The following is a 24,545-nucleotide window of genomic DNA, read 5'->3' on the forward strand; positions in this document are numbered from 1 at the left end:
CTTACATTCTCAGTAGGTAGCTCATCTTTCTGTGTTTGGGTAGCAGGAAGAAAGTGTGAGCTGAAGTGAATTGTAAATGAACCTTGTGTCTATCTATCTGGCAGCTCTTGGAAGGTTGAGATTTCTTATTTCCATGAAAAAGTCACATGTAGCCCAGAAATAAGCAGGAGACTCTCAGTCTTCTAAATCACAGCAAATAACCAAGGTGATAAAGTCAGTGGTACTACCTGGGTTGTTTAGTTTTTCAAGTTGAGTAACAAGTTATGTTTGTCAGCTGTGTAGAGGTGTGGTGTTTTTTTTTTGCTATAGTATATCAAAGCATTTAGTGCTTTGCTGAAGTATTGGGTGGATTGATGTGAGAAGCTCTTAAACAGTAGGGTTGTTTTCAGCTTAGAAAGGCTTTCACAGTTGTATGCTGCTTATTACATATAGTTTATTTCCATATAATGATTTCTCTTTCTTGAGAGTTGATATATGTAATATGTCAAATAACTCTTTACTTCAGCTACCTGAAGTCTCGTTTTTACTGTGGTTTGTTTACAGTGGTGGTATGTACTAGTGGGAAAGTTGTGATTTTTCTGGAATGTGAGATTTAAAGTTCAGGTATAGATGACATAAATATGTGAGCATAAAACAGTTTCAAAAACTTACTGATAGTGAAAATCAGTCTTGAATATGTACAGGTGGAAACGTTAATTAGCCGTAAAGTGATTTATGGCAAGTACCTTTTACCTTTATTCAATTTAAATGGGTCAAATGCTGTGTAGCAGGAAATAGCAAGGTAGCATTTGGCCAAAAGGATAGAAATAGCAAAAGCAGGTTATGAATGTCGGACATGATAATCCCTGTTGAAGAAAAGACCTATGGTAATCTAATGGGAAGGATTGTGACAGGAATGTGGCGGTGTGTAGAACTGAAGGACATAATGCTTAGACACGATAAAAATGTTGAGATACCAGGGCAGAGTCAAAATTGAGTGACATGGCTGCCAGTGATTATATGAATGAGATCAGGAAGCTGAACTTGAACGCTACAGTTCCCTATTGCCAGTAAGTTTTATAATTTTTCCTTATAGTTTTCCCATTATTGACTAAAAGATTTTCTTAGCTTAATTTTCGTTGCAGTGTGTATAAAAGGAAATATCTCCTGTTGGCAAGGAGGTATCTGAACTGTCTGGGGAAAGGATCAAGTGGGAGCCACTACTGCACAGTTGGAATGTAGGGTCAAGCAGATGGAACCAGTGGTACATCTCCTGGGTCGGGGCATCACTATAGGTATTATTACAGGAGGAGATAAATGTCCAATTTCAGTTTAAAAAAGCAAAGGCTGTGGAAAGTAAGATGGCTCTGTTATGATGTTTAAAGTACTCTTTGGAAATGTTACGTGCAGCAGCTGAGGATGTACAGAGCCCAGGCGAGAACTCCAACTCTGAAAAACATTTGTCTGGTTTTGAATTTAAAAAAATTTCAGTGGCTGCATTTGCAGTTGTAAGGTCCAGATCAGCCAGATTGTAGCTGGATTGCCTGTTCAGCTGCACTGTGATACTAACCAGATGGGGAGAAGCGTAGCTGAATGTACAGAAGACTGAAACCTGTGAAGAAAGTGTAGTTAACTAAACTTTGCCTGGTGAGATTGGGCAAACCAGCTTATAGATTAAGTACAGAACAAACTCAGACACAGAGAGAAGGGGGTTGCAGTGGATTTAATGGGCCTTGTCTGAGGCCTTTGTAATATAGAGGACATGGATATGTAAGGGGTCAGTTCAAATGGATTCATAGGTGCTCTTTGGGTGAATGACATTTTGTCTTATCTCTGTCCTTAGAAAGCCAAGAAAGCAAAAACCAGACTAAACAACTTTTCCCAGGAGCAGGAAGGTGGTCTGTTAGTGGTGCTGCTTGCATCAATAGCTGTGGGTAGTTGGAGGACCTAAGACAGTTCAGTTTTCTCTCTCCTTTTATACACTGCACTGTTGTTCTGTTCAGAATGGCTACCTCATTCCAGAACATGCAGATACTTACCTCTTACAGGGGGATGCTTAGTCACTGCTGTATGGCCGTTCCTGAAAGAAGATGGTCCAGTCTTGAAAAATCTCTTGTAGCAGTCACAACAAACATCAACATGAAACTTTTCAGTGCCGTGGAAAATAATGACTTGAAGCTTGATGATCTTGAGGAAAAGAACAGTTACGTTCAGTAGGTGACCATCTAGTGGCATAGCGCAGTTGGAAAGCCCAAGTATGCAATTTTCTTGGTAGTATTTTTGAGAGGGAAGGAGGAAGCGTCACTTTTGCTGTCCTGTCCACTTTGCTGCAGCTGCCTGATTTGCAGCAAAGGCCCATCCAATCCCAATGGTTGATGGTTGCCTGAGCTCTAAAGCAAGTATTTCATGAGTGAAATTGCTCCATGAGAAGGTTTAGGGAAGTGCTATTTATTCTCAGGTGACTTCTCTTTGAACAGTCCTCTTAAAATTCTGGTTCTTTAGTTCTTGCTTGCTTCTTGAAAGCAAAGTCTTTCAGCAGCCTTTTTGTTTTAATTGCCATGATGATCAGGGTGCTAGCCAAATTTTAGTCCATTCTGCCTAACAAAAAGCAAGATGTATGAAGTAAGAAACCATGGGATTTAAGTTTCACAATTCTTTTGCTATTCCACAAGATGAAACATTAAAATATTGGGAGTGCCTGGGCAGAAAAGCTATTCTTAAAGATCTCATGTCAGAACTGTGGCTGACTTTGTAAGAACACTCAAACATTTAAATGTAAGAACATTCAAAAGAATGGCAGGGCTTTAGTGGTAAAGCCATGGGCCAGAAAAATACCTTGATTGTGGTACAAGTGCATGGTTAAAGTGCACTAGTTATGCAGAAGTTCTTGGAAATTATTTAACACAGGTAAAAGCCTGCAACCAGTCAGAAGAGTAGATGTGCCCTGAAGAACCAAGCAGACCACTCTGAAGCAACTGTAAGGCCAGGCTATCAAAGGGACTCAGTAATGACTGTGAACATCTGTGCAGGAAAAAATGTGTTCCTACTTAATGCTGTTATCATTCCTTTTCAAAGATAAATTGAAGTTTGAAGCGTTAAAAATGCCATCTGCATATGAGGGCAAAACCCCCTGCTACTTAGGCTGAAAACTAAAAATTAAAAACAAACCACTGTGTTCCATGTGGATCTTATTGCAATCAGCAGTGGCCTTAATTACTTTGAAATAGTATTATCAGTCTGCCAGGCCATTTAAGGCAGTGGTTTCCAAAGATTTTTTGATCTTGTGCCCTTATCAGTAAAAGATTTGTGAGCAACTGTGCCCCAACTATATATTTATTTCCAAATTATACACATATACTATTGTACTTAAATTATGTACGTTATGAAACGTATGCAGAAATAGAAATCAAGGAAGGAGAAGAGAAATACTATTTAAAAAATGTATTTTATTTCTCAACAAAACCCCTTTTTGCTCTCATTAAAAAAAAGCCTTTAGTGAGAGTTATGTGCTCAAGTATGCTTTGTTTTTTAAACCGCCCTTGGTTTAACACTTTCATACAGCTATTTGAAGGTCTGGTTCTAAATTCAGTTTATTTCAATACTCGGTTTTAATGGCTGTCACAGCTGAAAAAGTCACCTCACAAAGATATATAGATCCAAGTAGAAGTGTACTGTTGGTTGTGCTTACTAAATCATGGTACTTATTTTCCACTCCTGTACAGTGATTATGCAAAGATTTTTCTTGGAATTAATCTCCTAAATTTCTATCTTCCCTGACGTCAATCAGCTGTTCTTGCAAACTAATGGGAAGGCGTTGAATTCTTCTACTTTAACAAACACATTCAAAACCCTCTGAAACTCTTCTTTTGGAAGATTGTTAAACAGGTTAGGAAATTCTGTTTCCACGTCTAAGTGTACAGAGATTTGAGAGGTTTTATCAATGACACATCATTTTCAGCAACAAAATCGCATAACAATGCAAACATTTCCAAACATCTTCTCTGAAGAGTGAGTTTCTTCTGAAAAGCAGTCATGTTCTTGGTCACTGTTAAAATGTCAACTTTACCTTGAAGAGACACCATAAGTATGTATTTTTTTGGAAATATCTGCTAGGTACCATACTGCTAACAGCCACTTGTCATCACAGAAATTCAGAAAGGATTGAACAGTTGCCTCTGCAGGGGAGCTTAATGCATCTTTAAATATGCCAACTTTTAAGCACTTTGTCACAAGATAACCAGCAAACCTCAGTGTGGGAATATGACTTCCATGATCACTCTTCATCAATGACAGCCTGTAGCACTTTGTGCACTTCTGGCTCCACCTTTGCTGCGATAATTTGCCTATGAATGATGCAGTGAAAGAATTTCACATGTGGTTATATCTGTAAACTTTATACTGGAATAATCTCTTTTTTTGAAGTTCCAGTTAAAGCAGCCACTTGATGATGACACTTGCAGAGTTCTTCCATAAAATACTGTTTCTGTTAAAGAATTAACTTGAGAATATGTTGAGTCTTCCCCTCATCTCAAGGTACATTTTTCTTATAGTGGCTCATGAAAGAGTAGTTCCCTGTGTAATTATTTGATCATTGAAACATTCTAGCATATAGTGTAAGCTGAGATGTGTTAGAAATATCTGTACTTCCTGCCAACACTATAGCAAACCTCCCACACTCCATAATTTGTTCTAATACTTGTTTTTTCAAATCTTTAGCTGTTTTCAATGTGTCTTCCAGCAGTATTTGCTGACAAATTAATGCCATGTTGTTTTCCACGTATTAGTTAATCCACTTCTTACTGCAGCAGGAAGACCAAGTGCTTCCCCTATGGTATGTTGCTTTGTCTCTTTTGGTCTTAAGAAAGAAACATTAAAAGAGGCTTCTGAAGGTTTATCACTGGTCATTGATTGCTTTTTTTTTGGCAAAATACTGTATTGAGTATCACATGAATTGAGACCAGGGGTGAAGAAAGTGTAGAAATTTGTTCTCATGTTCTGGGTACTCAGTGTTCAAATGTCTTGCTAATTGTGATAGCTTCATGCTACCATTATTATAATATCTCAAGGCACAGTGTACACTTAGGGTGAGGTTCATAATTCGTGACAGCAGATGTAAATTATATTTCAATTGGTCATCTTCATAATTTCAATTTTTTTTTTCCAACTTTTTGTCAGATCTGATGAGATTGTTGATCTTACCCTGTAACATGTCTGACAAGGAGCTTGTACTGGCGGTAGGAGATAAGTTGATGCACATAGATTTTGAAGCAAAAGCAAAATTGTCATGGCATCTATGTATCCGACATAACATAGCACTTCAGAGCCTTCAGGGTCAGAGGCGATTTGTGCAAGATTGCAGCTGTAGAGGGCCCTAAACCATTCATGCATTTCCTTGGTTAGAATTCCTTGTCTTCACTTGCCTCCCATTCTTGCACCTTAAAATATAGTGTTTAGTAATTGTGACCCACGTCTGTGTTGTGACAGCATGCACATTTTTATGAGCATGCCTTTGTGAATTGTGGCCTTCAGTCATGCCAGTTAAAACTTTTAGAAATAAACATTCCTAAATGATTGAAGTTATGTTTGGTTGGTTGGTTTCTTTTCTGTCTGGGACTTCTAAGAAGGAACAGCAATTCTTATTCAGTTTGTTTAGCAGCCAACACAATGTCATTCTCATCCCGCCTAAGGCTACAGCGTCTTCACTTAAAGAGAAATTTCAAGTACCTGCTAAACATCTGCTATTGGGCACCAGTACTGTCTTGGTACCCATCCAAGAAGTGTATCTCTTCATATACAGCTCATCTTTCTGTAGCTGTCATGTGAGTTGTAAGGAATGAAGTACAACTTTAGCTCATGAGAAGATGCAGAAGCAAGGTGGGATTGCAGATAACAGTCCTTTGGGTAAAAAGGGAAGGTAAAGCACAGAGTTGCTTTTTGGGAGTTGTTTACAAGGCACTTTTTAAAACCAAATGAAAAAAAAAACCAGAACCACAAACCAGAATGAAAACAGAAAATAATGAAAGATGAGAAAAGTATCTTTTTTTTTTTTTTTTTTAATTTATTATTTCTGATCTATAGTTAGGGCTTTGAAAGGCTGAAGATTTGCAGTAGTGTGGGATTGGTTAATTGGGTTTTATTCTGGACTATATACTTGTTTCAAATGTCTTGCTTAAGGTGTACCTTTCATTATTTAAATCAAAATAGCATTACTACATGTGAAGTAGTCTTTGTACTACCATCTCCTCATAGAAAGAGGCTTTCTAGAACAGTGTATTTGATATGAATATGTTTTTCAGATGTGTTTAATAAATCTATTTTTTGTGAAGTTGTTCTTTAAGAAGAGTCTCCAATTTAGCTTTCTTTTATTTGGGACATTTTTCTTTATATTTATTCAGTGGGACCTAACTCTCCTATGGCACATGACAAGTGAATCAGGATGCTGGAAACTTGTGCAAGTGAAAATTATCTTCCTTTTGGGCCTCTCGTGTTTAATAGAAGTCACTTGTTTTCTTTCTTCCTGGTCAATCTATAGATGTTTGAAATACTTGTGCCTGTTGGGAATTTGCTGCTTGAAATTTAAGCAATTCATATTTAAGATATCTCCAAGTAGCTTACAATTAGAAAAGCTTTCTTCTGACAATATTCAGGGGATATTCAACTAAGCAATAGGAAAATGATTCCTTATAAGTAATAGTCTAATGAAAACCTAGTGTTTGCATAATCAGGCTTGCCTTGGCATTTGACTACTTGGGATATTTCAACTCCCACACCAAGATAAATCCAGCTAATTAGTGTTGATGATCAGAAAGAACTGTATATTCTTTTATTTTAAAGAATGGAAGTAATCTAAGATGATTTGTTTGACTTCTTAGGGATAAATAGACTCAGGAGTATGTGATACTGATTTTGAATGCTTTAACATGGTTATTGTGAGTCTGAGACAAGGCCCAGTCTTTGTGCTTAAGCTGCTGAAGTGTCTAAACATGGATTGAAATCTGGACCTATTTTTGCAGCATTCTCTTACATACAGTGATGATTCTGTTGTACGCTGTATCAATGAATTACTGGCATCCATTTTGGTTTCTTCATTCTCTCTTAAAGAAAAGTGGGTTTGATAGTTTAAGGCCAAGTTTGCCTGTCATCTCATACTTCATTCACTTCACACAGCATGTAGCCAACCTCTGGGTTCTGGCACTTTTGGGCATCAGAGCTGGGTAGCCATGTGGGCAGGATTGATGTGGTTATGCGTGCTGCAATAGAAGTCCTCAACTTCAGCCACAAAGAGCACAATTTAAGTTGAGAGCCTAGGGGGAACAACTTTTTCCTTGCATTGCATATATAGGGTTGGATGAATGATCAGGGTGTTACCCTTCTCAGAAGCAATATTGGCATGTAATTGCTCTGTCAAAGGTGAGGGCAGAGACCTTGATGGGCAAGGGAGAAGTAACTGTGTGTCATAGCAAATTGAGTTCCTGAGCCCAAATGTCAGGTTTGGATTTGAAAATTTAATTTGAAATACTGACTTTGCAGGCCTTTTTTGACCTAGAGCTTGAGTTTGAAGCTTTATTAAACTTACATCCCTGCCTCCCTTCTTTCACAACCCGTTCTCCAGTAATCTTTCATACACTCATTGAGCATGATGGAAATAACAAATCTGAATTGGTGTATTTTGATGATTCTTGAGAAACTCTGAGAGTTGATTTCATGCATAGTGTAAAAAGTCTCAATTTGGGAAAGCATGCGCCTTTTGTTGCATGAAATTTGGAGCTTCCAGAGGTGGCCCACTGGAGGTCTGGCTGATCGATAGATGCTACTTTAAGTGTAGTCAACAAATGACATGTCTAACCTTATTGTTGTAAGGGTTTTGTTTCCTGTACAGCTGATACTCAGAATCCAGTCATGTCTATAGTATCATTGAACAGGAATTACCCAAAACTATGATTAAAGTGTAGCAGGATAAAATATAATATATATTAGTTAGCAGGGTAAAACCAAACAAAAAGTATAGCTGAGCAAGGCAATTGTATTTGACACTGTGTTTTAGGATAAGAACATGGGAAGCACGTCTTTGTATTATAGGCTTGGCTATCCAAAGTACTGGCAAAATATCTGAAAAGCACTTCTGAAAAGACTTGTTTCAGTGGTTTTTTTTTTGACAATGTTATACAAATTCGGTTGTTTTTCATAATGAAAGTACTTCTGTCCTTCAGGAGTAAATTGCCATCTCTTACAGTGAATATTAAAAGTCAAACCTGATGGTTTTGAGCTCAGTTACATACCTAATGGTATTTTGTCTTGAGATAGTCAGCAATTCAGAAAAGGTTGAAAGTATTTGATCCATGTCACCTGGGGATAAATTTCTCTTCTTGCACTCAGTGATGTAACTGACCCCATCTCGTAGTGACATGCACCTTACAGTTTGTTGTAGCTTCCTGATCATTAATGCCACTTTGACTGAAGAACATGAAAGGTTTTTTGCTTCTGGCTTGCTTTCTACTTGTGTCTTGTTTAGGATTTTAGATGTTGCAAGTTTGGTTAAAAATTAAAACTAAGATGAGCTTTTTTTAAGTGTGCGCTTTTAAGTTTCTTGCTTGTTTCTAATGGCATGATAGAGGAGATGGTAAGATCTTGCTAACCTTGACTTACCTGCACCTGGAATGTGAGCAGCCCATTTTTGGTGCACTGTTAATAGTATGTCTACTTAAGGCAAAAGTGCATCTCTTCTCAGTTACCCTTTGTTACTGTTTATCCTAAAACTCGAAAATATGCTGCTTTGATTTTGGTTGTTGGGGTTTGGTTCTTAAATTTGTTCCCCTCTGCCCAGGTGTAGCGGCATTTCCCCCCCCCCCCCCAAACTGCTGCTGTAGTAAGCACTATTAGTAGCTGCATATTGGAGTGCAGCCTGTGACAATAAAGGAGTTGTTCCTTGGAAGATGAGTGCGTGCCTGCATAGCAAGCACTCACTGTTCTATACATTGCTAGAATTAGTATCCTATGTTTCTATTTTGGAAAGGGCAATCGTATTTTATTGAAACAAAGATTTTGGAGAAATGTGTCTCTTTAACTAGGTTTGGGTTTCAGTACTTCAGATGAATTCCATAAGAATAATTTCCTGTGTCCAGTTACAGGTTTGCCTCTGTAAGAAGCAGTTCGTTATTTGAAGGGTTGACAGATCACAGGACAGATGCTTGCTCTTACTTGGTTCTTTCTTAGCCACTCTTAATAGTGAACTTCTATTCCGGTTGCCTGGTGCTGACACTAAAGGCAGTCCTTTTTTTTTGTGGAGTGTGTTTGGCAACAAATATCTCATTCCAAATCTTTGTAAGAAATGCTTGTTACTAAGTTGTTCCAGCATCAGAGATGCACCATCCTTACTGAGCAATTGTCATTAATACAGTTTTCTTCTCAATTTGCTGTATTCTGTGTAAAGACAGGGATCTTATTCATGGATCGATGTGTATTGAATCTGAAGTGCTTCTGTCAAATCAACACATTAAGGGGTGGGGTTTAGGCATGCAATAGTTGCTTGTGAACTAATGAGGAATCTAACCTTGTTGGTGGATCAAGGTAACGCATTATGTGTGGTAGTGCACACAGCAAGTACAGTAAAGCCGGAGATGCTTATGTTAGCTGAATGGCTGTGAATTGTCATCTTCTCAAATACAGGATTTTAAAGACTTTGAGCATGTTAAATCCACATAAAAGGATGTGGATTCAACCAGTGTAAATCTTCATGGTCCCTTAATCTGGATTCTACTTTTTGAGCCATGTTTTAAAGTGAATCTTATCTACACTTCGTATAATTCCAAGCATGTTTTTTCTGGAAGCCCTTTTGTTTCATTTCCAGGAAGGTTTTCATGCTAAGTTTGAAGAACAGAATTGTAATCAGTGTTGTGTGTTAAGTACTCTAGTAAACGCAGTTCCAAAGCCTACTTCCTGCTTCAGGTGATCAAAGAAAATGCAGAACTCCCTGCTGGTTATCATGGTTGTGAAGAATTTGTGACCCTTCCAACAGCTCAACAAACTGGTTTACAGTCTGCAAGTTTCTGTGTGCAGAAACATCTACAAACCAGCTTCCTGACATGATTAGCTGCACTGCTGACCACCATTCTTTTTTTTGAGAAATAAGTAGCATAAATGGACTGTGGTACAATATCTAGCTTCTTCTTGTAGATGGGGCAGAAAAATACTTAGGCAGTGAATTGACAGAAGGCTTAGTTGACTTCCAGTGTGCCTGGAGAATTGATTCCTCAGCCTTCAAATTAAAAGCATTTTTATCTTCATAATTTTAAATTTAAATTAGTTTGACACTGTCAGAACAGATTCTGCCTGACAATAGGACAGAAGTCTCGATCAACTGTGTGCTTTGATATTTTTGTTGTGGGGAAACAAATAATGATGTATTTGATCTGGCACAATATTTCTGGGTTGAGCTGGAAGCTGGAGATTCCCTTTGAAAGAAGTTATTTCCCAAGATCCAAGTCTGCTTTATAAAGCAGACTTGCAGCAAAACCAAGTTTTCAAATAAACCCAACCCATGCAAAATCTATTCTTTCCTACAGCTGAAGAGCTGTAGGTAAGCTAGTGTTAGGTTTCCTTTTTTACTCCTTATTTCAATGCCAGATACTTCTAAGTTCACTGCATTTGGGATTAAAATAAAAGTTGTACACAGAACACGAAATGTTGAGTTTGACGGATTCATGTTGTAGAAGTGGTCAAAATGGGTCTTGCTGGCTTATGAAGCTTTCCAATCACTTCCTCAGAATGCTGTGTTTGAAGTACTTGGACCTTTCATTTCTTTTTCCCTTCCCTGCAGAAGTTGTTCCTTTGAGAACTGTGTGTTAAATTGGAAATGACCTTACTTGCCTTCAGTTATAAATAGCAGCAAGAAGGAAGAGGATTCCCCTGGTGCCAACCTCCATTCATGGCTTTCTATTTCAGTTCAAACCATGTCTTACAATGCTCTTTGACTTCCAGCCCTCACCAAGCTCCAACGAATTTGGTTGTATACTAAACACTATGTATTTGAGGTCATGAGCAGGTAAAGTTGCTCTGATACAAGTGCTTCCTTTTTTTCCTTTTGCCCTTCAGACATTCACTGCCATGTGCTATTTTGTGTGCTTCATGCATTGATCTGGGCTATGTTGAATCATGAGTTAAGAAGCTGTTGATGGGGAAACACTACTGTGGGTGAAATTTGAAGAAAATAGATCATGTGTGTATGACAATTTGAAAAGACAGCACTTCTTTGTTCATGTGGCTTTCTCCTGTGGGACTGTGGTTCTTGTCATGTAGCCGTTATGGAAATAAATGGTGAAATAACTTGGTAATGTTTTAGTGTTTGTTCTTTCTTTGAGACATCGTATTTAAACCTCAAAAAAAAAAAAAACTATTATGTGAAACATGAGTAATAAATTGCCCTTATTAAATAAGATAATTGAATATTAATAGTGCTAACTGTTCTCAACCATTCAGTTACTTATCGTGTGGCTTACTAGCTGATTGGTTGTCTGACTAAAATACATCTTTGGCCAAATGTAGGTTGGTACTGGCATACAGTTTACACCTCACCTTCAAGTCATACTGTTTATATCTCAAACTTTGCAATGCAGTAAGTGTCGGTGTGTTGGGAGGGAGCAGTTGATTACTTAAAATGTGATATGATTGATACTGGATCTGGAAAGTAATGACACTGGGATAACATGATTCCTAATTCAGTGATTTCTAGTGGATTGAGAGAAAAACATCCAACTCCTGTGACAGCATGAAATGCTCTGTATCTGTTAGGTGCATGATAGAGCAGAATTAGTGGCATACCTTTATTTTGTACATCACTGTGATTTAGTTTTGAAGGGAAAATGAAGTTAAGCCTGGCTTCTGACTTAATTGATGGGCTAGTAAAATTGATTTGACATTAGTGTTAGTTTCAGGTCACTTCCCAGATCAAGACGGCAAAACTGGGAGAAGCTAGGATTAGTCTGAAAAAGGTGAGCTGTGGAGAGGCTCGTCTCAGTTCTCTTCTATCCTTTTGCTCCTGTCAGACAAACTAAAACCAGATCTGTCTGGTTCAGCTGGTGCAGTCAGCTTCAAAGCAATTTGAGCGTGTAAAAAGGCGTTAGTGTGGCAAGAGCTAGAATTTAATTTTTCAAGTCTTGCTAATGAGCATATCTTCAGTTTCAAGCAGATTATTTCTCAAGTCTGGCTTTTGGCTTCAGTTTGAGTGGGAAAAACTGGGGGTATGTACTGGAAGTTCCTGTGGAGCATAATGTGTGATGTCCTGATGACCTTCCCAAGCAAAGTTATTTTTAGGGTAGTGAGGCAGGCAGTATCTCTGCAGGTTTTACTGCACATGTATGCTTAGTGAAACAATCTGTAGTAATAGGGTGCTCAGTGGAGAAACTACAATTAGCGGGAGCCCTGAATCTTTCATATCATTGTTTCTTGGGTTTTACTCTATGTAGGATTCATGAATCACTAATGTCTCATGCAGGCAACTGCTTGACCACTATCCCTCATTGAAAACTGAAAAAATTAAAACATTTACAACTAGTTGACTTTTAAGAAATACATCCTTAAATGCATCCTGGAGAATGTGTGCTGCTGAATTAAAAAAACTTCCAAACGCTTGGTGAGCGTAGATCTAAGACAATACATAGAAGCTTTATGGTCAGGACCTGAACAGACCTGCGTGGAAATCATACAACACTTCCTAGCTTTAGCTTTGAATATTTCTATGGGCACTATTTTGTAACTGCTAGGCAACATGCTGTTAAAAATCCTGCTAATGCTTTAATTAACTTGATATCAGCTCATTTTCAAGTGACTGACATCCAAAAGCATGGTTTCATTGTTTGCTGTTCTTTTCCAGGATAACTTGTGCCACTTCTGGTGCTTGTGTCCACAGTAATGTGTAATGCATCTGCAGTATGGTCATTGCAGTTTGAAGAAATTAAGCTTCTTTGTGCATCAGCAATTGCTTTGGAGACTGAATGATTTTCCCTGGATGGGAAACCTTTGCTGCATAACTGAAAGTATAATGGAAAAACTGTAATTGAAAAGTCCATGTCCCTGTTTTCCTGATCCTCAAGGTCAGAGGAGATAGGTTTACAAATTTCCCTTATGTGTGTGTGTGTACACACAGCTGGTCTCTAATAGCCAATTGTTGGATCCTCTGACTGCGGTTATGCTGAAGTGGCAGGCTGTAGTTGTAGAAATCCCTGTGAAAGAGCTAGGGTAGTTTGACAAACAGGATCTACTTGTTCCTCCTCTGGGCATTACCAGGCTCCCCTGATGATATCAGGATGGTCAATGTAATGCTGAAGTTTGACACTTATTTAGTAGCTATGGAATTGTCTGTTCACAGATATTTCTGTGTGTGTAAATGAAGGTGGAAACACTGTATACTTCAGAGCTATGTAACAGAATTTTGGCGGTTTTTCTGGTGGGGTTTTGTGTGTTTGTGTCCTAATGACAGAAATGTAAGGAATCAAAAATCGCTGGTGGTGTGTAATGAGAAGGAAGAAGCTGCTCTTGGCAGAAGTTACCTTAAAAGTGGAGGTTTACATTTTTCTCCTTGCATGCACTTGGATTCCTACCTACCGTGTTTGAGGTAGGAACCACAGTGCAGAAGGCATCTGTGCTAGGAGTGCAATGAGAGAAGAGATTTCTGGCTTCCCTGTCTAAGAGAAGAGAGGGGGAAAATGTGGGATAGTGACCTGCAGTGTGAGATGAATGGGGCTGTTAAATGCAAAGTCTAAAGCACTGACAAGGAAGGGACTTTTGGGAGGAGATGACAATGTCTAAATGATGAGCAGGGATTATGGTGGCAGATAGCAGATGAACTTTTATACCCTGCTAAAGCTGCAGAATCAGCAGAGTGATCTCTTTGGAGATGTTTGTTAGTTTTGATCAGAGCTATTGATTGGTCAGGTCCCAGTATCAAACAGTTCTAGAAGGGGTCATTAGTCCATGGTTTTGATGCACAGGTGACTGGTGGAAGATGAGGTGCAATATTTGTTTCACCCAAGTTGTCAACTAAAGTTTAAACTCTTGGAATACAGGCAAAATATGGGCAAATAGGGTGATTTTGATATAAATTGTCTTGTTGTTATGAAGGTTTTTGAATTTACAAAACTGGCTTTTGGACTTAAACTCGGATGCCTGAAATATTAAACGTGGTGTTTTTTTGGTTGAATGGCAGTCTTTGTTTTTAAAAAGGATTACAGAAATCTGCATCACCCACAATCTTTCAACGGAAGGGTTGTCAGGCACTCAAAATTGTCTTTCAATGTCACACTTTGCTCACTTTATTTCTGTTACCACGTGCAGCCTGTGTCTACATAGATGTTTCCCATTCAGCAGGGGCTGTTACTTTAACTTGCCACTTCCCAACTCTGCTATTTGCTGAATGAAACTACTCTGTTGTCTTGTCTTTTCACCCTTCTCCTAAGACAACTCTTTGTTCTCTCCCATGAAACCTTTTAGCTCTTCATCTTTTCAAAAAAGGGTTAGGGATATTAAAAGTATGATGTAGATAAAGAGGGAGTGTTTACCGTATGGGGACTATGCAGAAAAATCCAGGTGTGTTTCTTGGCTGAAGAAGAGCAAGTGCTTTAAAGGTTAAAGATAGTAAGTGGGGAGCCTGGGAATTTTACAGCTGTCTATGTTTTGAGCCATAAAATTACAGCATAGATTAGCTTCTACAAGTTGGGCAGCAGAGCAGCAGTTCCTGCTTCAGACAGCTACAATTCCATTGGCTACATTTTCCTTCTTTCTAAGTGGTTTTGAAATCGTAGAGCTAAGCTTGAGGCAAGCTGTAATTCACAACAGAATTGGAGAAGTGGTGGTATTAACTCAGCATGATGGGGCAGCTTTCTGCAGTGCTGACTGCAAACATTAATTAAGGAAATGAACTGCTGTGTTGGTCAGCTTGTTGTTGCTCTTCTCTCATTTCTGCTGGTGATCTCTGCCCTACTTTCAGCTTATTTTCACTGATGTTTTCCTTTAATGAAAGGAGAATAACAAATGTGAGTTAGGCTTGATAAAGGCTAATTCTGATAAAAGGCTTGATAAAGAAATCCTGAACCCGTGTATCTTGTGGGAAGAAAATTAGAAAAAGTCAAAAGTCGTTATCTCTTCTTTGGTGGAATATATTCAAATGTGATGCTTCTGTAAAAATTGTTGGTTCTTGAGACTGTTTATTTAGGAATTTCACTTGCAACTGTACATATTGCTGGTGTTAGTGGAACAGATCACTTCTTGGCACTTGGAGTACTGCAGTGAGATGCCTTTTATACTTCAGGAAAGTGTGCTTGATTCAGATTTGAAGTATAATCTTTTCCAGATTTCCAAATTCTGCAAATTTATTATTTGCAGAATAATAAATTTCTTAAGGAAGTGTTAGTGGGAATTTTGAAATGGCCGGAAACAAGACTAAAACCTTTAAATCTTATGATGTAATTGGAATAACATGAAAAAACCAGGAGACAATGCAGCCTTTTAGGTATTTCATGCTTTTCTAATTTGCAGTGCAGTGGAAGTTGCAGGTCTCAACATGCTTATTAATATCAATCATAGAATCACAGAATGGTCTGGATTGGAAGGGACCTTTAAAGATAATCTAGTCCAACCTTTCTGCCATGGGCAGAGACATCTTTTACTAAATGAGGTTGTTCAAAGCCTCATTTCCAACTGTCAAAGATGGAACATCCACAACTTGTCTAGACAATCTGTTCCAGTGTCTCACCACTCTCATTGTTAAAAAAAAAAAAAAATATTTCTTCCTTAAGCACAGCCTAAGCTTGCTCTTTGGAACAGTTGCCCCTTATCCTGTAACTACAGGCCTTGGTAAGAAGTCTGTCTTTCTTATAAGCCCCCTTTAAGTATAGAAAGGCCACACTAACATCTCCCTATAGCCTTTTCTCCAGGCGTAACAACCCTCTCAGCCTTTCTTTATAGGAGGGCTGTTCCAGCCCATTTTGGTGGCCTTTCTCTGGACCCTCTCCAACAGGTCTATGTCTGTATTGTACTGGGGACCCCAGAGGTGGTCTTGGTGCTCCGGGTGGAGTCTCATAAGAGCAGAGTAGAAGGTGAGAAATCACCTCCCTCAACCTCCTGGCTGTGCTTCTTTTATGCTGCTCAAGACATCGTTGGCTTTCTGGGTTGCAGTCTGATCTGACAGTCAAGTAGACTAGAAGTATCTGTTAGATGCTGCTAGTACATACGTTTATGGTATATCCAGTACTTTCTTATGGTGGAGAACTGTTAATGCGTTAACTCTTCAGCTTTGACAGTGCCTTGACAAATTCATATCTTGCAAATCTGAAGTCACTAATAGTTGAAGACCTTTATGCTGTTGCATTCCAGATTGCTTGCATGTCAAGTGTGTGGGGTAGGCTTTCTTTCTGTATTTCAAACTTGTAAACAAAGCCTCTATTTATTCCAAATGAATGGTGGCTAAATAAAGTAGGCTGCAATATATGTGGCCTTTATTAAGAGTAAAGGCTTAAATGAGAATTGGGAGCAGGACAAAGCCGGCTATCATTCCAGAGCAACATAGCCTGCAAAAATTACTGGTTTAATTGTAAGCCAGGCTGTTTGTTTCTTTGTGTTTGTGAAGGCCCGTGCTGTTTAACTGTAACGTACTACAAACTTATGCTCCCAAGGAGCATTGGCATCTGTGGCATCTGTGAAACCAGAGGATATATTCATATGTTTGCAGGGAACTTGCATAGTCAGTGCTCCTTCAGCTGTGAAAAAGTATCTTGATAAGACCTGATAAATTCAGTTTTTTAGTAAACTTGAGCTGGTTGGGAAATTGGAGTTGTTTCAATGCTGGCAACACATTTCATGTTAAATGTTTTAAGGTCAGGGTGGAGAAATTTTTGCTACCCTGCTTTTTAGATAGATGCTTTAGCTACTGAGATGGGAGGGTCATCTCTTTTTTGGTTATAGTCCTGCAGCTAAGAAAGAAAATGCAGTCTCCCTAGCTGTGCAATGTTACTGGGGACAGATGTAGAAAGTAGAGATTACCATCATATCCAACTTTTTAATAAAACACTCTTTTCCATGTGTCTTGTAGTCTCCTACAAGCATTGCAATAAAGTATCTAATCTTTATATAAATTAAATATTAAATGTTATCTCTCTCATCCCATTAGCTATATAGTATAAATGGTTTGTACGTTGAAATGAGTGGCTTTGGAGAGTCAATCAGCATGATAATTTGTTTAAAAAGGGCAATAACCATGTGCCATTTTCACAATGTGAAATTGCCATAAATTCTGTTCTTAACTTGGAATGTAAACTAAACTCTGTGTTGTAAAAATTGTGATAATGAAACCTGTTTATTTGGCACATTTGCATAAATCTTTGTCTGAAAGAACTTGTTCTTGTGCAACATTACATGCACAGGAGAGTTTACCTTCTCTAGCATAGTGCAAACAGCAAAAGACATAGCTTAACTTTTAACTTCTTTATACCCTAACAATAACTGAATCTGATGGAGAACCTCTTTGCGCTATTTCTTGCTTCTTCTGGAGCATCTGTGCTTGGGTATTTTCTCTCTGTAAAGGATTTAAGAGGCCAGATCAGCATTGGAGGCCTTTCTGGTACCTTTACCCTAAGACTGCAAAATCTGTTCTGGTATGCTCTTCCTCCCTCATTTAGTGCAAGAGAAGTTTGGCTTCCCTGTTGACATCCTGTACCTTGGCTATGTTGTCTTGGTGTTGGAACAGGTACTGTGACTGCTGTGAAGACAAGACCTTGCCTTTTCTGTTACCATGAGTCCTTCAGGTCTGACTTGTATCCTGATAAGCACTGTGTGTGGAAGGAAGCCTAAAGCGAATATAATAAATGTTTACTGATGTAGGAACACTTCTCTGAGGGTGCAATTCCCAGGTGGCTTGGTTTAGATTGAACCAATGTCAGTGGTGTCTTGCTCTTCCTCCCTTCTCCCCTTGCGTCAACCTTAGCATTGGCCTGACTGTGCACTGAGCTAGCCTGGAAATTTCAGCCTAGCTGAAGACTAATACTGTGGAGAAGGGGCATGGGGTGGGAGACACAGTGGATAGCTCAGCTCGCTGCATATACTTGCTATGGGTGAGGCTGAGTGCCATTGTAAGGTGGGAATGGGAAAAACTGGATAGTTGGATAAAGGGAAGGATGGGATTACAAGATGCTGACTGAGACAGGACAGCACTCCCAGGGAATCTAATTCTTTCAGTAAACATGGTCTGCTTGCTAGTGGTGAGATTGTTAATGTCTTGATGGACTTCTGTATATGCTGATGCTATTGTTATGGTTCCAGTTACAACTTAGCCTTCTTATTTGGGCAAGGTTAGAAATGATAGTTTAATACCAGTTAAATGGCCTGATAGTCTTGCAGTTAGTTAATTGTGTATGACATACTCGACAGCATCAAATGATCCTGCTGCAAGCTTTTGCAACTGGCATTGCGCATCAGAATTTGAGTGGCTGCAAATTTGTTGATGCAATTTAAGTTCCAAGCAGTTAGCTTTTTTCTTTTATTTTAAATTTAGTTTTGTTACCTCACTTGACATGTTCGGGGGCAGAATTTTCTACCTAATTTAACTTCCATGTAGCATTTTTTTTCAAGTGCTGAATGGGTGTTGAATAACTTGGATAACTATAATTACTGTGCAACATACTTCAATATATCAGGCCATGCAAATAAAGGTTGACTTAAGTTCTGTTGAAATTATTTGGAAACGTCCAGTGTACTAATTAAATTTTGTCAATTAAAAGTTAATTAAGCATCATTTTCTGCACTTGAGGGCCAGCTTTGTGTAAAAGGTAACAATGACTTATTTTTCTCTCTCACACACATAGACTTGCAGTACAAGCCTTGGGTCAATAGAAGAAACAAGTCACCCGTTATTGATCACTGCCCTGACACGTTATTTTTAACACACCTAATCTGCTAGAGGCTAAGATGATAATATGCAAGTGCTTTACAGGCAGCGTCATTAATGCCACTACCCATTGTGCTTTGAAGTGTGTATTAATACACCTGAATTCACTGGGTAACAGCTTGCCAGGTGCATATTAGATGTGTATGTGCATGTATGTAGAGATGTAAAGTCTTGCCTAGTTTTCCTGGTATGCACTTACCAGTCCTGTTGGTGTTGTTATTTGCCATGGAAGAAGGGTTGAAACTATAGCAAGGAATCTAACTAAAGCATTTCTTCCAGCTTGCAGGCTTCTTTAAAGTTTCCATACAGCCCAGAATCTTTTCCAGTCCATTTTATTGTATTGTGTTCTAGCAATGCTGGCCATGCTGGTTGGCCACTAGATTGCATTTGGCTGTGCTAGAAAATCTGAACTCTTCTGAAAGTCAAATCAGATAGAAAAACCTGATGGAAGGTTGTTGTCTGACATGAAGAGAGAGAGGACTATTTCTGATTTCAGTTGTTGAGATTCAGATACAGCTACGCTTGTGGTGTCTTCTGTACTCAACAGTAGTCACTAAAATAGATGAAGTTATGCAACTTCAGCTCTTTCTTCTTTGCATAGCTATTCTGTTGCAGCTAAGGCCATCACTTACCGATGCCATGCTTAAATTGTGTATTTCAAGGATTAATTCATCCTATATGAAACTGCAGGAGATTGTAGAGTGCTAGGACAGATGAGAGTTTTTGTATAAATATCAGTCTGGGAAGATCTGTGAAATTTAATTAACTAGCTGAGCTACATGGAAATGGGATCTGTTTTGTGTTACCCATCTGTACTTCACTGAGATGAATCTAATTATTTCTGAGTGACTAGCTAACCAATATTCAGTACCTTGGCAATGTTTTCTTGCTCTGTCTGTGTAACCATTTGCAAGCTGGGTCTGAGCAGTAGTTTTTACTCAACACTGCAAGGACTTTGATGTGCACAAACTGGACTATCTTTAAATTCAACCCAGCTGCCATAGACAAGAATCTGAATATGCTTTCAGTACTATTTACAGCCTGCTGCTAGTAACTAAGTGCAGAAAGACTACAAGTCCTTACTGTTCCCTGATCTGTGGTGGGCACTTTGTGCACAGGAGAAGGCATCTCTGCATGTTCAGTGTGGAATTTTGTAGCATAATAATACATTCTATATCTTAAAAATACAGAGAACATAGTTTCCCATTTGGGGAACAACCAATCTTACAAGAATTCCACAAGATTGTGTAGAGTTCACCCAATGCCACAACAGTGCTGGCAGTTTTGCATTCTCCAAAGTTCTCATCCAGTGCATTGCTGGAGTCTTACAGTTGCAGTGCTGAGGCCTCAGAATTTGATGTGCTCTGAGGCACTATTTCACTAGTATCTCTGATAGGTCAGCAGTATTTAACTGGGCTGTGGATAAAGATAGTGACAAACTCAAATAGCATGGGTTTGAATTCTGTTCTTGAGGTTTTGAATTCAAATTCAATGGCCAAATTTGCAAGCTAAATGTTACAGAAAAGTTTCTCAGAGGTGTTACTGCGAGTCTCTTCTGTTGGTGGTGATGGAAATTACAGCTGCTGTTTCTGTAAGCATTTTTTTTCTGGGGGAGGAGGGAGAAGGGGAAGGTAGATTAACTCCAGGGTGGGACTGGAAGGTCTCTTTGGAGCATTGAACACTTAGAGTAGGTTTTTACCTACTCTTTCCAAAACCTACTATAGGTTTCGACCTGCTGTCAGTCTAAGCAAATAACCTGCAAGGCAGATGTTCAAGATTGGCTGTTGGTAGTCTAGGAGACTGTGATGCAGTTGAGAAGCCAGTAATTTGTGCTGTTAGCTGTCAAGTAAGATAGTTACTGCAGAACAGATTACAGTGTAGGTTTGTTTTGAATCTCCAATTATTTCTGGCATGCCTTCAGTTTTCCTAGATAAAATTATCATTGCTCTTATCTGTAAACTCTTGAGATGAAATGGCTGTAAATTAATCCACGCGTCTCTATGAAGTACCTCCTTATTGCTGAGCCTTAAAACTGAAAAAAAGCTGTGCATAGAGTCATAGGATGCTATGCATGGATAAGCTAATTAATACACTCGAGAGTTTTTTAATCAAGGGGAGCAAGATAATATTTTAGATTACTTCCCTAAGTTTTGTAGATCACCCTGAGCAGTTGTAGCATAGTGGACTTTGATACCCCTCTGCACTGGAGGGCAAGCAGGCAGGCGCTCATGCTGTGAATAACTGATGTCTTTTGAAAGGTCAGGCTTTGCTACATAGATGAGCAACAGTGCTAAAATGAATGGTAATGACGGCTGCTTTGGTTTCAAGACCAACAAATGACTTCATTTCCTAGTTGGCTTTTTTTTTTTTGTGAAAAGCTAACCACTTGTAAAATAATCCTTGGAACCTGAAACAGCATATTGTTGTGGCATGTTCATGGCTGAGGTTGGCAGTAATGAAACCAGGCAGGAGAAAAAGGTACACTGTGTATCTTGTGTATCTGCATGCGTATGTATGGTTGCATGTGTATTTGCTTCACTGGGTAACACCATCATCAGCTTCTAAGTTCTATTTAAACACTGTAAGTAATTATTAATAAACTTTGCAAGCATGTTGAAAATTCCAAAGGCAAGTATTAAAATAAGAGAAGTTTTTTGTTAGGCCTGTGTAATCTGGATTTCAGCTCTTTGAAAGGGAGTCGAGGTCCAGGAAGAAGCACGTCGGTTGAAGACTGCATTTCTCTTCAAATGAATACCTTAGCACCGATGTTGTAACATTCACGTAGACTGAAAATCTTTCTATTGATTGCAATATTTACTCCTTTACTGGCTCTAGTGTAACTTTATTGCTTAGTTTGCTGTGTGAAGTTTTAGTCGAGAGATGTTAATGGGTGAGTTGCATGAGAATAAAATACGAGATTTTAAAAGGTATGTAAAATATGGCCTTTATTAAAGGTACTCTGTTACGGTTTGGCCAAAATTTTGACAGCCTCAGATTGTGCCCATCAGATTCATAGATGACAGTGAGGACAAATCACTTTGGCATTTAAAGAGAAACTGGATTCACAAACAACTTCTACGTGCCTGGAGAGTCATTGATTTGCCATAGTATTTTACCACAGTTATCTTGAAAATAATGATAGTTTGTTTACAAACAAGTGTTGGATGATAGTGGCACTGCAAATCTTAAAATTATCTATCAAGAGTTTCCTTTCTCTCTACATATCTCCAGTATTCATGTTCTTGGAAGCATTGATCAAACACTGTAGATTTGCCATAGCTCATGTGTCTTTGGATAGCAGCTGCTGCTGTCGGGTCACTCCAGGTGAATTCTGCAATATGAGCTGCCCTGGTTTGTTATTAACTTTCCTCTGAAGGACTGAAGTATGGGATACTTTGCTGCCATATTTCAAGTTGTTTTTTCTTACCTTTCAGCAGTACTCTGCTGTGAGTTAATATCTAGGTCTTGCTTGCTGCTGAACTGTTCTGTTGATCTCTTCCAGTATTCTAAGATAGCAGATTGGCAGGAAGGGATCAGTAAGTACAATGGTATGGAGGAATATTTTACTTCCATTTAAGGTTCTGCATAACTCAAAGATAGATAGTAATAGTGTGATGTTGTGTGTGCTTTAACAAGTCTTGCAGAGCAAGTGGCTAGAGGCACCATTCGATTTATGCCATTTAGCCCTTAATGATTAGTACATGCAGCTGATCAATAGTCAAAGTCGAGGCACTGCTGTCTTAAAACTGTATTTTACATCTGTATCCTTTAAAGAAAATACTGAATGTAAAAAAGAAAGGAGAAAATTCTGTTAATAAAATGGATGTCTGTTCGATGGCTGTTGTTATTTTACAGTGTCACAATCTCAGGGAAAATGTTTGACTGCATAACCTTTAAAACTGTATCAGTAGGAGGAGGAAGAATATTGGGAAGCATTCGAAATAACTGAATGTGATAAGATTTAATTTGACTGTCTGGAGTTTGCTACTAGGAACTTTTATCTTTGACAGGACATCATGTCGTATATGTAGTGTTTAACCTTGTGTCAGGGTTCTTGGCATGTGAATTATTTGGATAAGTTATTAGTATAGTGGAACATGGTAAATGCATAGGAAGATCTGCGTTGTAGTTTATTTTGTTGCGGTTGCTTAGTTTGGAAACACGTCTTGCTGTCAAGCAGCATTCTTGCTAAATGCCGAGGGAGTGCCTCGTCCCATGAAATATTTCTGCCGAGATGCCTGGGCTGGCTTCAGGAACTGAAGCACTGTAGCTGTAGCAGCTGACTTGGTTTCCTTGCTGATCTCGTGCTTACCAAGTTCTGTGGCCTTTGTGCTTGTCTGGTACCTCTCCTGGCCACGTCTGGATCTGGAGCTGTAGCAGCCATGCTGAAAGGCCTTTCCAGTTTAGGCATATACAAAGTGCGTCATCTCCGATGTGTGTTTTCTTCAATGAACAGTTGAAGGTAGTGTGCCATGTCTCTAATTTCAGACAATTGAGGCTGGGTCCCTAGGAAGAGGAGCTTCTGGGGACTAGTTGGGTGCCTTTGCTGCTTGGTGTTGTTTTGTTGTTAAGTAATGGCTAAGACTAGCAATATCGTATTTGGACAAATAGTCTGGAAGAAGTGGTATTATATTTAAAGGAGTGGAAAAAGAAGACAATGGTTGCTGAAATAAATATTCTAGCGAAAACACTGGAAAAGAAAGAAGTGTTTGTCCTGTGCAGTTCATCAGGTGCTGCTTACTGGGGTGCCATACTAAATACTACGTGGTATGTCAAACATCTGTCATCCTGCAGTTATTGGGTTCTAGAGGAATATCTGAACAGGAAAAACTAGTTTTGTTCAACAGTTTCATACTGTGACAGTTCAAAAATGGGAAATGCTAGATTTTTTTATTTTTTTTCATCAACTCAACTTCCTATGACTGGAGGCAGGAACTTGAAAATACTTCAGTCAAAATGTGGTTCAAATGTCATGACTGGTGTGGTTCAAATGTGACTGGAAACTGCCCTTTGAGAGAGACTATTGATGTATTCATCAGTTACCCTGCTCTGAAAATGGAACGAGATTTCTTCATCATGTGATAAGCATTTTGACTTATCTTTTAAATGAAGAGTGTGATGGTAACTTAGCTTTCACAGTGGTTTGTTTGAGGCTATTTCCAGGCACAAGTGTTCACTCACTTCTCTCACTGACATTTCTGTTTCCATTGATATGGCTTTCTTGTGTCAATACAGTTGATTTATAGTATCAGTTATATTTAATTGCATGAATACTAACTTGAGGTTGATACTGACTTGATTTTGAAGTACAAACACTCAGACTTGCCTGGAATTTTCACCCCCCAAAAAATCACTTCAGCTACTTACTGCCCTGCTGATACTCACCCCTCATGTTCCAGGCTGTTACTCTGTACACATTAATGATCGCAGCTATTGCAAGGAAGGTTTGGCTCTTCTGTTCCAGAGAACGTAAGCACTTGTTTAAAAATCCTTCATGTTGGGTAGTGAAACTGTTAAATAGTGAGTTTTGACTGTGGATCTTGCTTGCTTAAGAGCAAGAGAGGTGCCATGTTATCCTTTTTTGATGAATTACTATATTCCATGCTGTGTGTCTCTGAACTCAAAACTTGGCTTT

At 38.8% G+C, this 24,545-nt stretch overlaps 1 protein-coding gene across 2 annotated transcripts in view; it reads left to right on the forward strand.

The window, feature by feature from the left end:
- TLN2 (talin 2) overlaps positions 1 to 24,545 on the forward strand; it is a 157,200-nt gene that overhangs the window by 5,044 nt on the left and 127,611 nt on the right. The window lies entirely within an intron of this gene.

Source organism: Strigops habroptila, chromosome 9 (genome assembly GCF_004027225.2).
Source record: "Strigops habroptila isolate Jane chromosome 9, bStrHab1.2.pri, whole genome shotgun sequence".
NCBI lineage: Eukaryota > Metazoa > Chordata > Aves > Psittaciformes > Psittacidae > Strigops > Strigops habroptila.